This window comes from Panthera pardus, unplaced genomic scaffold (genome assembly GCF_024362965.1).
Source record: "Panthera pardus isolate Hobbes unplaced genomic scaffold, ASM2436296v1 HiC_scaffold_24, whole genome shotgun sequence".
NCBI classification, from domain to species: Eukaryota; Metazoa; Chordata; class Mammalia; order Carnivora; family Felidae; genus Panthera; species Panthera pardus.
In genome coordinates, this window is record NW_026526810.1 from 28,562,897 (window position 1) to 28,577,901 (window position 15,005).

The window sequence follows — 15,005 nt, forward strand, 5'->3', positions numbered from 1 at the left end:
CTAAAACGATTAGAGCCTTTCACAGCGAGATGGCCGCTGGGCATTGAGAAGGGGCCAGGGAAGATCTGAGACGATCTGGGGGTTCCCACACGTTCCAGAATTCGCACTGCACCCAGCTGCCCAGGCCAGGCCTGGGTGGGACCCTTACTGTGTGTGGCCCGTGGCGCTTGACAGAGGACAGTCTGCAGAGAGCAGCCTTGCATCGGGCTGGAGGGACGCGCTGGCAGGCCCCTCTCAGACACATCATCTCTTAAAACCGCAGCCTGGATGGCTGTGCTCAGCAATCATGTGTTTAAAAAGCAATAAGACTAAATGCTTTTCCGTTTCCCCTTTGAGAGACCATGTATGATAAATGATAGGCAATTTCATGGTTGGAGTTTCAATTTCCGAAAATATTAGTGCTATTCCCCAAGCTCCACTTCCGAGATAAATTCTTTTTGGCAGCCTCCTCCGTTGTCTCCTAATTCCCTGATTCTGAATATATTTGGAAGTCTGGTGTAAATTTCATCAGCTCAGCCCCAGCATCCACCTGTCTGGTGCACACTGGAAAGGCTGTAACCCACCTGCCACTTTTTCAGCCTCTCTGACATTTGCTTCAAGTCAATGGATATTATTAGGCACCTCGTGTGTTCCCAGCCCTGTGGTGTTTGTGCGGTGGTTGTAGGGAAGCTACAATCAACCATTCCATCAACGAACATTCGTGGCGCATAGAGTCTCTTCAAGCTCAAAGCAACAACATTAACTCTCCGATGCCTCTCCAATACTTCATGCTTGTTTCATACTATCTCCATTTCATTGTCAGGAAAACTGAGGCTCACAGCTAACCCAGTAAAATCAGAATAGACTAGTTAACAGACGGGGCAGGATGAGAGACAGAAGTGAACATTTACTGGGATCCAACAATGCCCGTCCAACCCTCTTAGGCAGGGGCCTAAGCTCTGTCTCCTCACAAAACTCAAGGTAGGCGTTATTATCCCCATTTTACAGATGTGGAAACTGAGGCTCAGAAGAGATAAGCAACTCCCCCACGGATTCTTATTCTACTGGCCCACATTGCCTCTCCTGATGTCACGAGGCCAGATGGTGTCCCAACAGACATCTGCAAATCCCGGAGTGCCCTTGTTTAAAGACCTCAAAGCAACAAGCCAGACAGCAGGGGACTAATCTACCTTCCTCACTACCTTCTGCCTGCCCTAACTAACCCTAGGCTCCCTCTTAAATTTCTCAGGCTGGTGTCCTCAGTTTGTCATCAGCACTGAGACCCGTACTGTCCTTCTGTCATATTGTCATCCTCTATTCTCAACCCTCTCTGTCATAGGTCATCTTAGATCTGTGTGGCAATCTCTTTCCTCACCACCGCTTACTCACCCTCCAGAGGGGATACCTCACGCCCAGGATGGCATTTCCCTCTCCTGTAATCCCACAGATCCTTACCAAAAGACAGGGCACGGAGCAGATATTCCAAACTCTTAAGGAGAGCACTGGGGCAAGATGAGAATAAATCTCTCAGAATGGAGCAAATTGTTCCGTTCATTTAGCACACATTTATCGAGGGCTGATCTATGCTAGGTAACAAGGAGACGTGGTCCCTACCCTCACAGAACACACTGTCTGGAGAAAAGGACCCAAAAACAGAGACATAAGTAAGCAGTAATAAATACATAATTACAAATCATGAGCTTCCACGAAACACCATGAAAAGAAAGGGCAGGTGGCCACGATGAAGAATAACAGTATGAAAGCAATAATATTAATAAGGAGGAGGTCAGGAAAACTGAGACCTCAAAATGAGGAGGAGACGGAGACATTTGAAGAACCAAGGAAAAGCATTCTAGGCAGAGGGAACAGTATGTACGGAGGCCCTGAGACCGGAAAGTGTTTGGCCTGTTCCGGGAACCGAGCGTTCAGTGTGAACAGAGATCAGGGTGACAGGCATAGGGTGATGGGAGAGGCAGGGGAGAGACAGGCAGGGGTCGATGGCACAGGGCCGGAGTGGGAAGGGCAGTTTGGATTTCATCCGAAGTATAACGAGAAGCCTCGCAAGGGAGCCACAGGATCTGTGGTACGTTTCATACTTCCTCCTTGGCTGGTGTAGAGGAACGGATTAGGGCATCTACCATGGTCGTCCACGCAGTGGTGATGGTGGCTTGGCACAGAGGGACGGTGGCACCAGAACGGGAGAGACGCGGCCGGCTGGCCAAGTATTCTGAAGGTAAACACGGATGCAGGAGTTGCTGACGTCTGGGACATGGGTCTGGCAGAAAGGGGAATCACAAGGAAGCCCTGGGGCTCCCGGTTTGGTCCTTCTACTTCCTGAGATGAAGCGCAGGAGAGATGTTCTGGGAAGGAAAATCACGTTTCCTTGCGGGAATCCTAAGGTTCAGAGGCTTGGGTCGCGTCCAAATAAAGCTGACAAGTAGATGTGGAAATACAGGCCTGGAGCTCCGAGGAGGATCCGAGCTAGAGATATCAGTTGAGGAGGTGTCAGCATATAAATGCCGTGCAATGCCTTGGGATTAGATAAAATCATACATGCAATAGTGCGACCCAGAACTTCATCAAAATGCGCTCCATGGATTACCAGCATCAGCATCCCTCAGGGCGCTTGTTGAACGTACAAATCTCTGGGCCCCCAGGCCACGGAGACGGATCTCTAGGGGTGGGGCTCAGAAGTCCTCACGTTTGGCAACCACCCCGGAGTGTTTGCATGCTGCTGGCGAGTTCGAGACACTGGCCTAGGGAGAGAACAGAGGGCGGGGCGTCTACCACGGAGAAACGCGGGCATTTGCACGTCAGGCGGAAGCCCAGCAAAGGCGACAGAAAAGGAGCAGCCAGAGAAACAGGAGGAAAATCGGGAGAGAATGGGTGTCTCGGAGGCCGAGAGAGGAGGCAGTGTCAGGCCCAGGGGGGCCATGGAGCCCGACTCGGTCACACAGGGGGAGCATAGGACGTGCACGTGAGATGTGGCCACACGCACCCCTCCAGGTCATGCCGGGCCCAGCCAGGGTGGAAGAGGGCAGGAACTGAGCGGGCCAGAGGAGGACACTTTGACAGCAAAGTGGGGGAGCGGAATGGATGACAGAAAGATCTGTTATCCCTCTCCCACCCCCGAGGAACCACCCTGATGCCCCATCTCCTTCCCCAGGCATGTCCCCCCGGTACCTCTCTCCTCTTCTCCCAGAGCAGTTCCCAGGCTGTAGCCACTGATAGAGGTGTTAAAGGACCCACAGCCACCTGTGTCCCCAGGCCTCGCCTCCAGGAGCAAATTGCTAAAGCTACAATTTCCCGCACACAGCAGGTTGGGAAGGCAGCCACTTTGCGGCCAGAGGACCTTCCTGGCCTCTCACAGGGCATCCCGGCCACTCTCCCAGCAGCTGCCCGGTGGACCCAGAGCCCCGATTCTCAATAGGGTAAGGTGATGACATGGGCACCTTTGGAAAGACACATTCAACTTTCATATTCATACAACAGAAACCGAAAACCCAGTGCTTTCATAACGCAAACCTCAAAAAGCAAGCCAACGACATTTCCTTGTTGGTGAGGCTTCTGGAAACAAAACAGAGATGTTCCAACTGGGGAGAAACCCCTGGCGGGGGGGTGGGGGGGGAGTCTTTCAGAATCAAAGTGGGTGAGATGTTTATGTTTTTCAAAAGGTTAAATGATATTGGAAGGCAGTGACCGAGTGAGGCCCACCCTCGCTTTCCCCCAGGTCGGAATTTGATTCTGTTATGAATGCACTCCTCCAGCCCACGCCCGTGAGGGGCCACACACACCTCGGAAGACCTGAGGAGCCCCCGTCATCCATCTGGAGGCAAATTCTTGGCAAGGAGCAGCCGGGAGAGACTTCACACAAGTCCCTGAACCTCTCAAGAAGAATCTACAGCAGCAGAGGGATTTTCCCCAGGAGAGCAAATGACAACACAGCGCCTGTTTGTTTTCGATGCAGGAAGGAGCCAGAACATCTGCTCCAAGAAGCCACTTGAAAGATAATCAGGCAGCAGTGTTGGCAAAACAGCTGTGTGGCAGGCAGGGAAGGGGGTGGCCAGGAGTAGGGAGGGGAGGGGAGGGGGAAGGAGGGAAGCTAAGCCCAGAGCTAGGAGCAGCCACCCACCCAGGAACCCTGCCGCCTGCTGGGAAAACCCCTGGCCCAGCCCTGGCCCTGCCCACCAGAGCTCAGGGGGGACCTTCCGCCCAGCTGAGAGCAGCTCACGTGGGGACCCCGCTCTGCCGAGAGCCCCGATTGTCCTCATGGAGAAACACGGGGTTTGTTCCAGGTTTCCCAAGGATCCAACTCAATTTCTAGGATGGGACGGACAACGTCGAGTGTTTCCTACATCTGTGATCCCGGAAAGCAGCGAAGGTTAAGGAAACCCCACCTTCGCCCCCTTTTTGTTCCAGAAAAGGCCATTGCAGTTCCCCAGCATCCTTCCCCATATGACTTAGACGAAACTCACTATGCCCCCTTGTTAGCTGGCCACAGAGCAGACACAGATCCCCCGACTTCCCATTCTTTGTCTTCCAAGTGATGAGCTGTACTGTTTTGTCCCGACTGGTCAAATGGAACACAGGGCTTAGTAACGAAACAGTTCAAGTTCTTCTCGGTTGCCCACACCCCGGATTTGAAGCCTCCTCAGCCAGAACACAACCCTTCCTCAATGCCTTTCTGCTGGACTCAGGAAAAAGCATTCTCTTCTCCCCTGTGTCTTCAGGTCAAGTCCCTCCTGACTGAAGTCTTCGCTTGCTCTTTATTGACAGGATTTGAAGGTCCTCTGGATCACCTCCTGCAGGCCAGCTTGCCCAGTGCCTGAAGTGATGTCACAAGATTAAGAGCTGAAATGAAACTCAGAAGACTCAGGGTTCTGTCTGCCACTCACCCGGGGGACACAGAAGCAAATCACTACTCAAATAAGCACGTATTGGGAATAGAGCTCGGCAGGGTTTGGTTTGACAAACATTAGGGACAGGGACAGGTAGGGTAGGGGTCCCTCAGCCCCAGTGCCTGCTCCCTTTTCTTTCCAAAAAATGTTAAAGTAACCCGCAGAAAGGCAATAAAAGGTGAACAGAGAAACAAAAAACAGAGACAAGAAACAGAAGACAAAAAGCTAAATTACAAACTTAAACTTTGACAGAGCGATAATTCAATTAAATGCAAATGGTCTGTGTACATCAGTTAAAGGACAACGATTAGCAGAGCGAACTAAGAATTCTCACCCGACCAAATGTGGCTACAGCACATTCACTTCAAATGTGGTGTAGGCAGGTTGAAAGCAACAGAAAGGAAAAAGATAATCATGCAAACACTAATCAAAGGAAAGCAAGAGTAGCTATGTGAGCAGTCAGTTAAAGCAGGCTTCAGAGTAAAGAAAATTACCAGAGACAGAGACGGACATTGTATAATGATAAAAGAATCAATCCACCAAGAAGACCTGGAAATCCTAAATGTGACTTCATCAAGCAACAATGATGCAAAATATGCGAAGCAGAAGCTGCTAGAACTAAAAGGAGAAGTAGTCATCTCCACAATGATAATTAGAGACTTAAATATCCCTCTCAACAATTTTTACACAACTAGACAGAAAATAAGCAAGGATATAAAAGAACTCACCACATCAACCATCAGGTTCTCATCAACTTTTATAGAACATTCCACCCAACAATAGTAAATTATACACTATTTTCAAGTGCCCACAGAACACACACCAATACTAAAACAGACGATTTCCCAGGGTATAGAACAATCCTCAAGTCTGAAAACAATTGAAATCGTACAGAGTGTGTTCTCCAACCACAATGGAATCAAATGAGAAATCAGTAACAGAAAGGTAACAGAAAGATCTCCAAACACTTTAAACCAACCCATGGGTCAAAGAGGAAGTCTCAAGGGAAATTTAAAAGCACGGTGAACTGCACGAAAATGAAAATAGAATGTATCACAATTTGTGGAACACAGCTAATGCCATGCTGAAAGGGAAATTTATAGCACTAAGTGCACACATTAGAAAAGAGGAAAAACTTCAAATCACTCATCTAAGCTCCCGCCTTAGAACCTCAAAAAAGAAGAGCAAAATAAACCCAAAGCAGAACAAAGGAAATAACAAAGATAGGAGTAAACCTGATGAAAATGAAAACAGAAAAATGGAGAAAATTGATGAAACACAGAGGTGGTTCTTTAAAAAGATCAATAGGATTGACAAATTTCTAGAAAAGCTTACAAAGAAGAAAAAGAGAGAAAAAAACATGAATCACCAATATCAGAAATGAAAAAAAGGATAGCACTACAGACCCTGCAGACATCAAAAGCATAGTAAGGAACACTACAAGTCTACACACATAAATTTGACAACTTAGATGAAATGGGCTAATTCCTTTAACAATACAAACTACCATAATTCACTCAATATTTAATAGATCATTTGAATAGTCCTACAATCTGTAATTATTTGAGAAAACTGAATTCATGATTTTAAAAATTCCAAAAAAGAAATCTCCAGACCCAGATGGGTTTACAGGAGAATTTTAGTAAATGTTCAAAGAAGAATTGACACGAATTCTACACAATTTCTTCCAGAAAAAAAAAAAGAAAGAGGAGGGAACTTCCCGATTCTTTCATGAAACACTTCCAAAATACCAAAATAGACAAACATACAATTACCCTTTATGAATACAGATGTAAACATCGCAAATAAAATATTAGTCAAATAGAATTCAGCAACAAGTAAAAGGAATTATACACCATGATCAAATGTGGTTTATTCCAGAGTGCACACTGGTTCAGTATTTGAAAGTGAAGCAATGTAATCAACCTTATTAACAGATGAATAAGAAAAGTTACATGATCATATAATTTGATGCAGAAAAAGGATTTGATGAAATTCAACAACAGTGAAAAAATAAGACTAGAACGGTAACTTCCTCAGTTTGATGAAAGCATTTACAAAACACCTTTGGTTAACATACCTAATGGTGAAAGATTGAATCCTTTCCCTGTAAGACTGAGAACAGGCAAGGTTATCTGTGCTCACCACTCTTATTCAACACAGCTCTGAAAGTTTTAGCCAGTGCAATAACACAAGAAAAAGGAAATAAAAAGCAGACAAATAAAAACTGCCTCTCTGTGCAAACAACATGATTGTTTACATAGAAAGTCTTGAGGACTCTATAAAACCAACCAACAAGAAAACCTTCCAGAGCTAATCAGTGCCCTAGTGTCACAGGATACAAGATAAATATACAAAAACTATTATACGTCTATGTACTGGCAATGAACACATAGACACCAGAATTAGAAATACAATACCACTTACAGTTGCTCTCCCAAAATGGGATACTTGGAGTGTAAACATAATAAAACATACACGGGAGTTACGTGCTGAAAAAGCTGTACACTGTGGGTGAAAGCAATCAAAGATCTAAATAAATGGAGAAACGTACGGTATTCATGAATAGGAAGGCTCACCATAGAAATATTGCCAGTTCTTCCAAACTGATTACAGATTTAACATAATTCCTAATTCGAAATCACAGCAAGATTTTTCGTAGACAACATTATTCTAAAATTTATAGGGAAAGACCAAAAAAAAAAAAAAACCCACAAGAGTAGCTGAGACAGTTTTTTAAACAGAATAAAGTGGAAGGAATCAGACTTCAGATGTATATGGCCACTGTAATCAACGCTGAATAGTTATGGTGGAGGGAGAGCCACACAGATCCATAGAACAGATCAGAGCATCCAGAAACAGACCCACACGGATGTGCGCAACCGATTTTGATAAGAAAGCAAAAGCAGTTCGATGCAGTAAAGGTAGCCTTTTTGAGAGCTGGTGTTGGAGCAGCTGGTCGCCCATAGGCTTGCTGGAGTAGCCTCTAGATTCTCCGGTGTATATACAGAATCTAGATAGTGCACAAAGCAAAAAGAATGTAAGAAGTCCAAGAGGATTAAGTTGCCCTACAACATTAAGGGGCAGAAGGAAGGAGCGGGATGAAGGAGAGAGACACAGAAAAGCCTGGTATTGAAGAGTGTCGATGGAGAACCGCGCAATGTGTTTAGATGGGGAGAGGCCATGGAGCCGCTACAGGGCTAAGAGGATGGAAGGAGACACAACAGGATTTTAAGGAGACTCATAAAGTGGCTCTCCTTTAACGCCCTGTAAGAGATCCGGTAAAGATTGAAGTGCGTTTTATTTTTGTTTTCTAGGCTGTATTTGTAATGTGACAGCACGGTGAGACAGGACCCTGTGGGGCTCGACCTTAGACTAGAGTTACACGCTCTTCACATTTCTTTCTCCTTCAGTCGAGGAGCCATGGACAACATGGGCAACACCCCTCCAGGCTGGACCTAGACCCTCACACCCACCCACCTGCAAATCACGCTCCCATTCACCTCTTTACGGTCCATTAGGGCGGCACATAGACATCCGGTTGGCAGTGGGGAGCCCTTTCTTTGAAATATTAGGGAAAGGGGTGCCTGGGTGTGGCTGAGTCAGTTAAGCATCCGACTCTTGGTTTGAGCTCAGGTCGTGATCTCACAGTTCACGGATTCAAGCCCCATATCAGACTCTGTGCTGACAGAGCCTGCTTGGGATACTCTCTCCCTTTTTCTCTGCCCCTCCCCCTACTCATTTGTTCTCTCTCTCTCTCTTTCTCTCTCTCTCTCTCTCCCTCAAAAATAAGTAAATAGGGCTCCTGGGTGGCTCAGTGAGTTAAGCGTCTGGCTCTGTTTCGGCTCAGGTCATGATCTCACAGTTTGTGAGTTCAAGCCCCACATGGGGCTCTGTGCTGATGGCTCAGAGCCTGCTTGGGATTCTCTCTCTCCCTCTCTCTCTGTCCCTCCCCCTCTCACTCTCTCTGTCTCTCTCTCAAAAATAAATAAACAAAATTGAAAAATTTTAGGGACACCTGGGTGGCTCAGTCAGTTAAGCATCTGACTTCAGCTCAGGTCATGATCATGCGGTCTGTGAGTTCGAGCCCCATGCCGGGCTCTGTGCTGACAGCTCAGAGCCGGGAGCCTGCTTCCGATTCTGTGTCTCCTTCTCTCTCTGCATCTCCTCCACTCTCACTCTCTCTTTCTCTCTCTCTCTCAAACGTAAATAAACATTTAAGAAAATTTTTAAACTTTAAAAAATGTTAGGGATTAAAAAGTGACCAAAGAGTGCTTTACGGAGGCCAGTTGGGTAGTGATGTGCAGAATATGTTGATGAGGGGAGAGATCAAGCGCCTGTCCAAGCTGTCACCCTGGCACAGAGTATGTTCTCAGTAAATATTTGATTGGCCCAAGAGTCACCTAACGTGGGCTAGAGTGAAGGCGACAGAAACGGAAAAGAATTGACAGAACCGAATGCGGGGCCCTTGGAGGGGACATGACCGTGAGATCTCAGGCACTGGAGACCGGAGAGATTTTGGACTGCAGTAAGAAGGGGGGAGACCAGGAGTGGACGGATGACCACAGGGTGGGATCCTCTGAGCATGTGGCGCTGTTCAGCTGTCCGAATAAAGCTGTCCAGCGGGTAGTAGACATAGCGTGCTGGGGTCCAAGATGCAGCACGGTGGGGGGGGGATCCTTCCCACCAAGGTGACCTCTGGAGCAATGGAAGCAGAATGAGAAAGGGCCTGGTAAACCACACAGCCCCCTTTGCTCTCTGTGAAGGAGCAGAAGTTTCTAGTCCTGGACCCATGTCCTTCTAACACCCATACCCCCTCTTTCAGCGCCTCCTCTCCCCAGGGGAACAAGGCACCCAGGAGGCCGAACACAAATATTCCTCACGATGACGTCTGTGCCCGACTGCCAAGCTTCCTGACTCTCCTGCACCTGGATACCCCAGCCGTCCGCCGCCACCCTTCCCCACTCCTTTCCCTCCCTGGGTTCTCCCCCTCCTCCGTTGTCCTCTCTCCTCTCTGCTGCCTGCACCCTCCTGCCTCACCCCCATCTCTGTTCTCGCCTTTCAGCGGCTCTCTGCTCCTGCCCGTCCTCCCCTTCTGCTCTCTCTGTGCTCACACAAACCAGCACACGTGAATCTTAAGAGACCAAGAACTAACTCAGGGAGACTCATGGAAAGGGCCCTACCTGACTGGCGTCCGCGGGCCTCCTTGGCCACCTTCGGCGGGTGATATATTACAGAAATACATTAAGGGGCCGTCCCGCTGACAGCAAGCTAAGGTGCTATGTCAAGGTAGCAGCCCTGGGATGATGTACGTCCCCCATAGATCAGGACACCATCGCTCTGATTGCACTCCAGCACCGCATGTCAGAGCACCGCGGGGGCATGATAGACGGCGGGGATCCATCACCGGCCGGCCGGCCATTCCCAGAACAACACTCATATCCAGAGGTGATTTAGGGGCAGCGCTGGGATACCTCCCAAGATGCACACACAGCAAAAGTGGACTCTTTTCTTTGTGCTGAGAGAAGTTCAGGGAGAGAAACACTTGTAGAGTGTAGCTCCAAGGTCAAGGGTTTGAGAATCAGACAGACCCGGGTTCAAATCCTGGCTCCTCCACCGAAAAGCTGTGGGACCTTCGGGCCCGTTTTCCTCCCTCCCTCAGGTCATTGCCTTGTGTATAACATGGAGGTCATAATACTATCCTCCCAGGATTTAAGGGAAGCTCAAATTAAATAATACAGGTAAAACACGCAGCACAGAGTCAGGTCCCGGGCCCTGGGAACACCACCCGGACCTGTCCAGTGGGCACACAGCAGGAACCACAAGCCGCAGCCTCCCACATATTCTCTTCCTTCACCTTTTACCTTTTACCTTCACCTCCCTCCCTGATGGCTCCGCAGCCCATGGAGGAGGTCCTGAGGACCCCCGTTCAAGTCAGCCACCCAGCCTGTGTTTCAGGATTGCCCACCAATCCTCTCCCCATTCATTCTCCATTCAGTCAATAGGTGTTGAGCACCCACTAGGCGTCAGACCCTGTTCTGGGCACGGGGGACACAGAGTGAATGAAACAGATGAAAACACCTGCCATCACGTGTCAATATCATCAAGTCCTTCCATCAGGTAACCCGTCTGTGTAGGGGCAGTAGCCTTGCCGGAAGGCCCTGGGAGCCCGGCCTTGACCCATACGGACGAGATGACTGTGACTTTTACCTGTGCAAAGAGAATGGTGCCCTCATGACAGCTTTCGAGGGGACCACAGCTATTCCCTCATCGGGTCCTAAGTGGCTGAAGCCCAGACGTGGATGGTGAGTTACCTAAGGTCACACAAGGAGCATGAGGGTGAGTCAAGGCTGGAACTCAACCATCTCAGAACTTTCAAGTTTGGGGCGCCTGGGCGGCTCGGTCGGTTAAGCAGCTGACTCTTGATTTCGGTTCAGCTCTTGATCTCACGGTTTGCGGGTTCGAAACCCGAGTCGGCCTCCGCACTGGCAGTGTGGGGACTGCTTGCGATTCTCTCTCCCTTGTCTCTCCGTCCCCACCCACCCTGCTCACACTTGCATGCTCTCTCTCTCTCTCTCTCTCAAAATAAATAAATAAGCTTAAAAAAAAAAAAGAATTTTAAAGCTTACCTTTAGATCCCAATGCACACCAGGCGAATTCCCCGTTTTACAGGTAGAGGAGCCGCTTGATTCGTACTCTTAGGAAAATTCAGCCTCCCTGGAGAGAGAAGATACAGGTGCATGAAGAATTAGAACTTACATCACGTTTGCATGGGGTACTTCCTTCATCCTCACAGGGCCCCGAGAGGCAAGCATTGTGATCCCATTTTATAGGTGGGAGGACTGAGGGCAGGAAATCCAGTAACAGACCATGTCACTCCTGCCTCTTCCCCACACCGCATACAGAGGAGTAGAAACCTGAGATTCGCTACACACACGCACGCACACACACACAGCTTTAACATTCCATGGTAAGCATATTCCCGTATTATTAAATACTTTTTGATATATGCCTTTAAAAATGTATTCTCCTGGGGCACCCGGGTGGCTCAGTCGGCTGAGCGTCCCACTTCGGCTCAGGTCATGATCTCGCAGTTTGTGGGTTCGAGCCCCGCATCGGGCTCTGTGCTGACAGCACAGAGCCTGGAGCCTGCTTCGAGTTCTGTGTCTCTCCCTCTCTCTGCCCCTCCCCCACTTGTGCTCTGTCTCTCTCTGTCTCTCAAAAATAAATAAATGTAAAAAAAAAAAATTTTAATGTATTCCCCAACAGAAATACACACTATTTTATCAAGGCTTTGTTGCCATATGTCGTAATTATTTCTAACATTCAGACCTGATAAATAATATCGTGATGAATATGCTGATACCGTCTCCGCGGTTTCCTTCCAATAGATTGCGAGAAATAACACCGGTGAGTCAAAACTACGAAAAGTGTTGAAATTCTTCCACACAGATTGCTGCCAATTTATGTTCCCATTTCGTCACATAGTCACTAACATTTCTGCAACTGCCCTCAGCAGCAGCAGCAATCTTAACAATCGGACAGGTAAAAAAAATGGAATCTTGTCTTATTATGCATTTCTTTGCCCAACAGTAAAATTAAACATTTTTTCATACGTTAGCCCTTTGTATGTCTTATTTTGTGAATGTTCTTTGCCAATTTTCCTACCAGGATGTTAGGCCTATTTTTTTTTTTTAGGCTTTCTGAAAGCTCTTTGTATACTAAGGCCATTAACCTTTTGCCATATCTGTTTTTCCAAATATTTTTCTCAGTTTGTCATTTCCTTTTTTTATTTTTGTACTTTCTTTTTTAATATATAGTTGGAGTTTGGGGTAGGCAATTGCTTTAGTCATTTCTCCAATTGTTTCTAAGCTTAAATAGGTGTCACCCCCACACTAATTTAAGGGTTTTTTTTTAACGTTTATTTATTTTTGAAAGAGAGAGAGAGAGAGTGTGTGAGCAGGAGAGGGGCAGAGAGAGAAGGAGACACAGAATCCGAAGCAAACTCCAGGCTCTGAGCCGTCAGCGCAGAGCCCAATGCGGGGCTCGATCAAGCTCGCGGACCTCAAGATCATGACCTGAGCGGAAGTCGGATGCTCAACCGACTGAGCCACCCAGGTGCCCCGCCCCCATACTAATTTAAATGTCCACTTATGTTTTCCTCTATCGTTATGGGGCTTCTTTTGTGTAATGCTATAATGACCTGAAATTTCCTTTAGAAAAAGATTAAGATCTACAATGATTATCTCCCAAGTAGCCCATTTCCTCAACACCAGTTGTTGATCTGACCCTTTCCTATTCATTTGTAATGCTTCCTTCTATCTCGGGTTGCTTTTATACCCATAGTAAAGTTGGTTTTACAGTTATCAGTTATGTGCTATTGATGCCGGCTGGTCCAGGAGCCAACATCATGCTGTACAATCGGTGTACCTTTAAAATACGATTGAATATTGCTAAAGCAAATCGCTTCTCAGGTTCTTAAGAAGACTTCAGCTATTTTGAGGTTGCCATTCTTTCAGACTCATTTCAGAGTTGTCTTTTCAAATTACCAAAAGTTTCCATTGAGATTCTTATTGGGGTTTTGCCAGATCGACATACTAATTCAGGGAAGAAGAATGTCTTTTCATTGTTCCTTTTTCCCAATCAAAACCTGGGTGCATTCTCCACTTACTCAAAAGTCTTCTTACACAGAACTAATAAAGTTTTGTGGCTTTCTTCATGAAAGTTTCACATAATTCTCAGTGAGAGTCATTCAGAGGTAGATTGTGGTTTTGTTTGCTTCTATCTTCAACCTGGTCATGGTGGGTATGTGAGGAATTGAGTTTTGTGTATTTATCCTGTGTATCAGGGAGGAGAATATACTCAGTAGCAACGTTCCCAGGGATTATTCACAGGAACATTGGTAAGAGCAGAAGAAGGGCCGTGATCTCCAGGGACCCAGTCCATCCCTCACTGTGGGTGTGGGGACGACCCACAGGCACAGGGAGGCCTGTCTCTCAGGTCTTCCAGCAAACTCTAAAGTGCTGTACGCACACCTTATTGTGCCTTTTAGCCTCGGCATGAGGCCAAAAGAAGCTGATGGTGGATCAGGCTCTGTCTGTGTGTGAGCAGGGACCAAGGCCACGCTGCTGGCCAGGAGAGCCCGTATCCACTCTGAGGCTGCCTGTGTCCCGCCCTGGCCACCCTCAAACCACACACGCTGAGAACAAGGAGAGACAAGGATCACGGAATGCGTGGGCCGGCCAGAGACTTGCTGCTGGGAAGGGCTGCAGGCAGGAAAGGCTTCCCTTGTGCACCACCTGTGGTGGAAATGTTGGGTGCCTACCTGGGCCCAGCCCTCCGCTCCCGCCCACACCCCCTTTGGACCGTGGAACTTTTGCATCTGCATTTTGCTGAAGCGCACATTTATACACTCTGATGAAAGAGTCTATTGGGCAGAGGAAGTGGAAAACTTGGGGCCTGATTCACACTTACCAATACTCAGAAAGTCCCCAAAACAGCCCCCGTGATGGGGATCTACCCAACCCCCCCCCCCCACCCAGCTTCCCCAGCTGCCTTGTGATGGACGTCCCAGTTTGCTAATGGTGGTCACATGGAAGGCACGGCCACGGGGAGCCCTGTGGAACAGCCCCTCTTACTGCAGCCATAAAGGCTCATATTTCGACAGAGACTTGGATCCCAGATGTCAGCTACACCACAGGTTTTCAAGCGCTTTTTAAGCAATGGAAATCTTTTTCTAATTAGAAACCCTCATGAAACCCCAGTCTTCAGAACAGATATAAGTGGAACTGTCTTCAGTTGGATTGGGGTAAAACGCCTTGAATGCTCCTACACGCGCACACACACACACACACACACACACACACACACATACACACACACTTGAAGTGTGCCATCCTTTTAAGGCACTTGACACATTTCTACAAATTGCTAGGACCACACCAGACACAACTCTCTTTTTCAGGGTGGGCAAACTGAGGCCCAAAGGGAAGATAACCCTGGGTCAAGATCAAGCAGCATCTTAATGGTAGATGTAGGGCTAGAATCCCGGCTCTGTCTGCCAGCCCAAGACCGGTGCAGAGACAGCGGGGTCATGCTCATGGAATTGAACTTCCGACTCAGGGAGTG

General features: G+C 47.8%; 1 long non-coding RNA gene across 1 annotated transcript in view; it reads right to left on the reverse strand.

Moving 5' to 3' along the window:
- Positions 1-11,589, reverse strand: part of LOC128772938 (uncharacterized) — a 52,880-nt gene extending 41,291 nt beyond the window's left edge. The window contains exon 1 of the long non-coding RNA XR_008417031.1: positions 11,507-11,589. This is a non-coding gene — a long non-coding RNA (uncharacterized LOC128772938). The remainder of the gene's footprint in view (positions 1-11,506) is intronic.
- Positions 11,590-15,005: the final 3,416 nt, after the last annotated feature.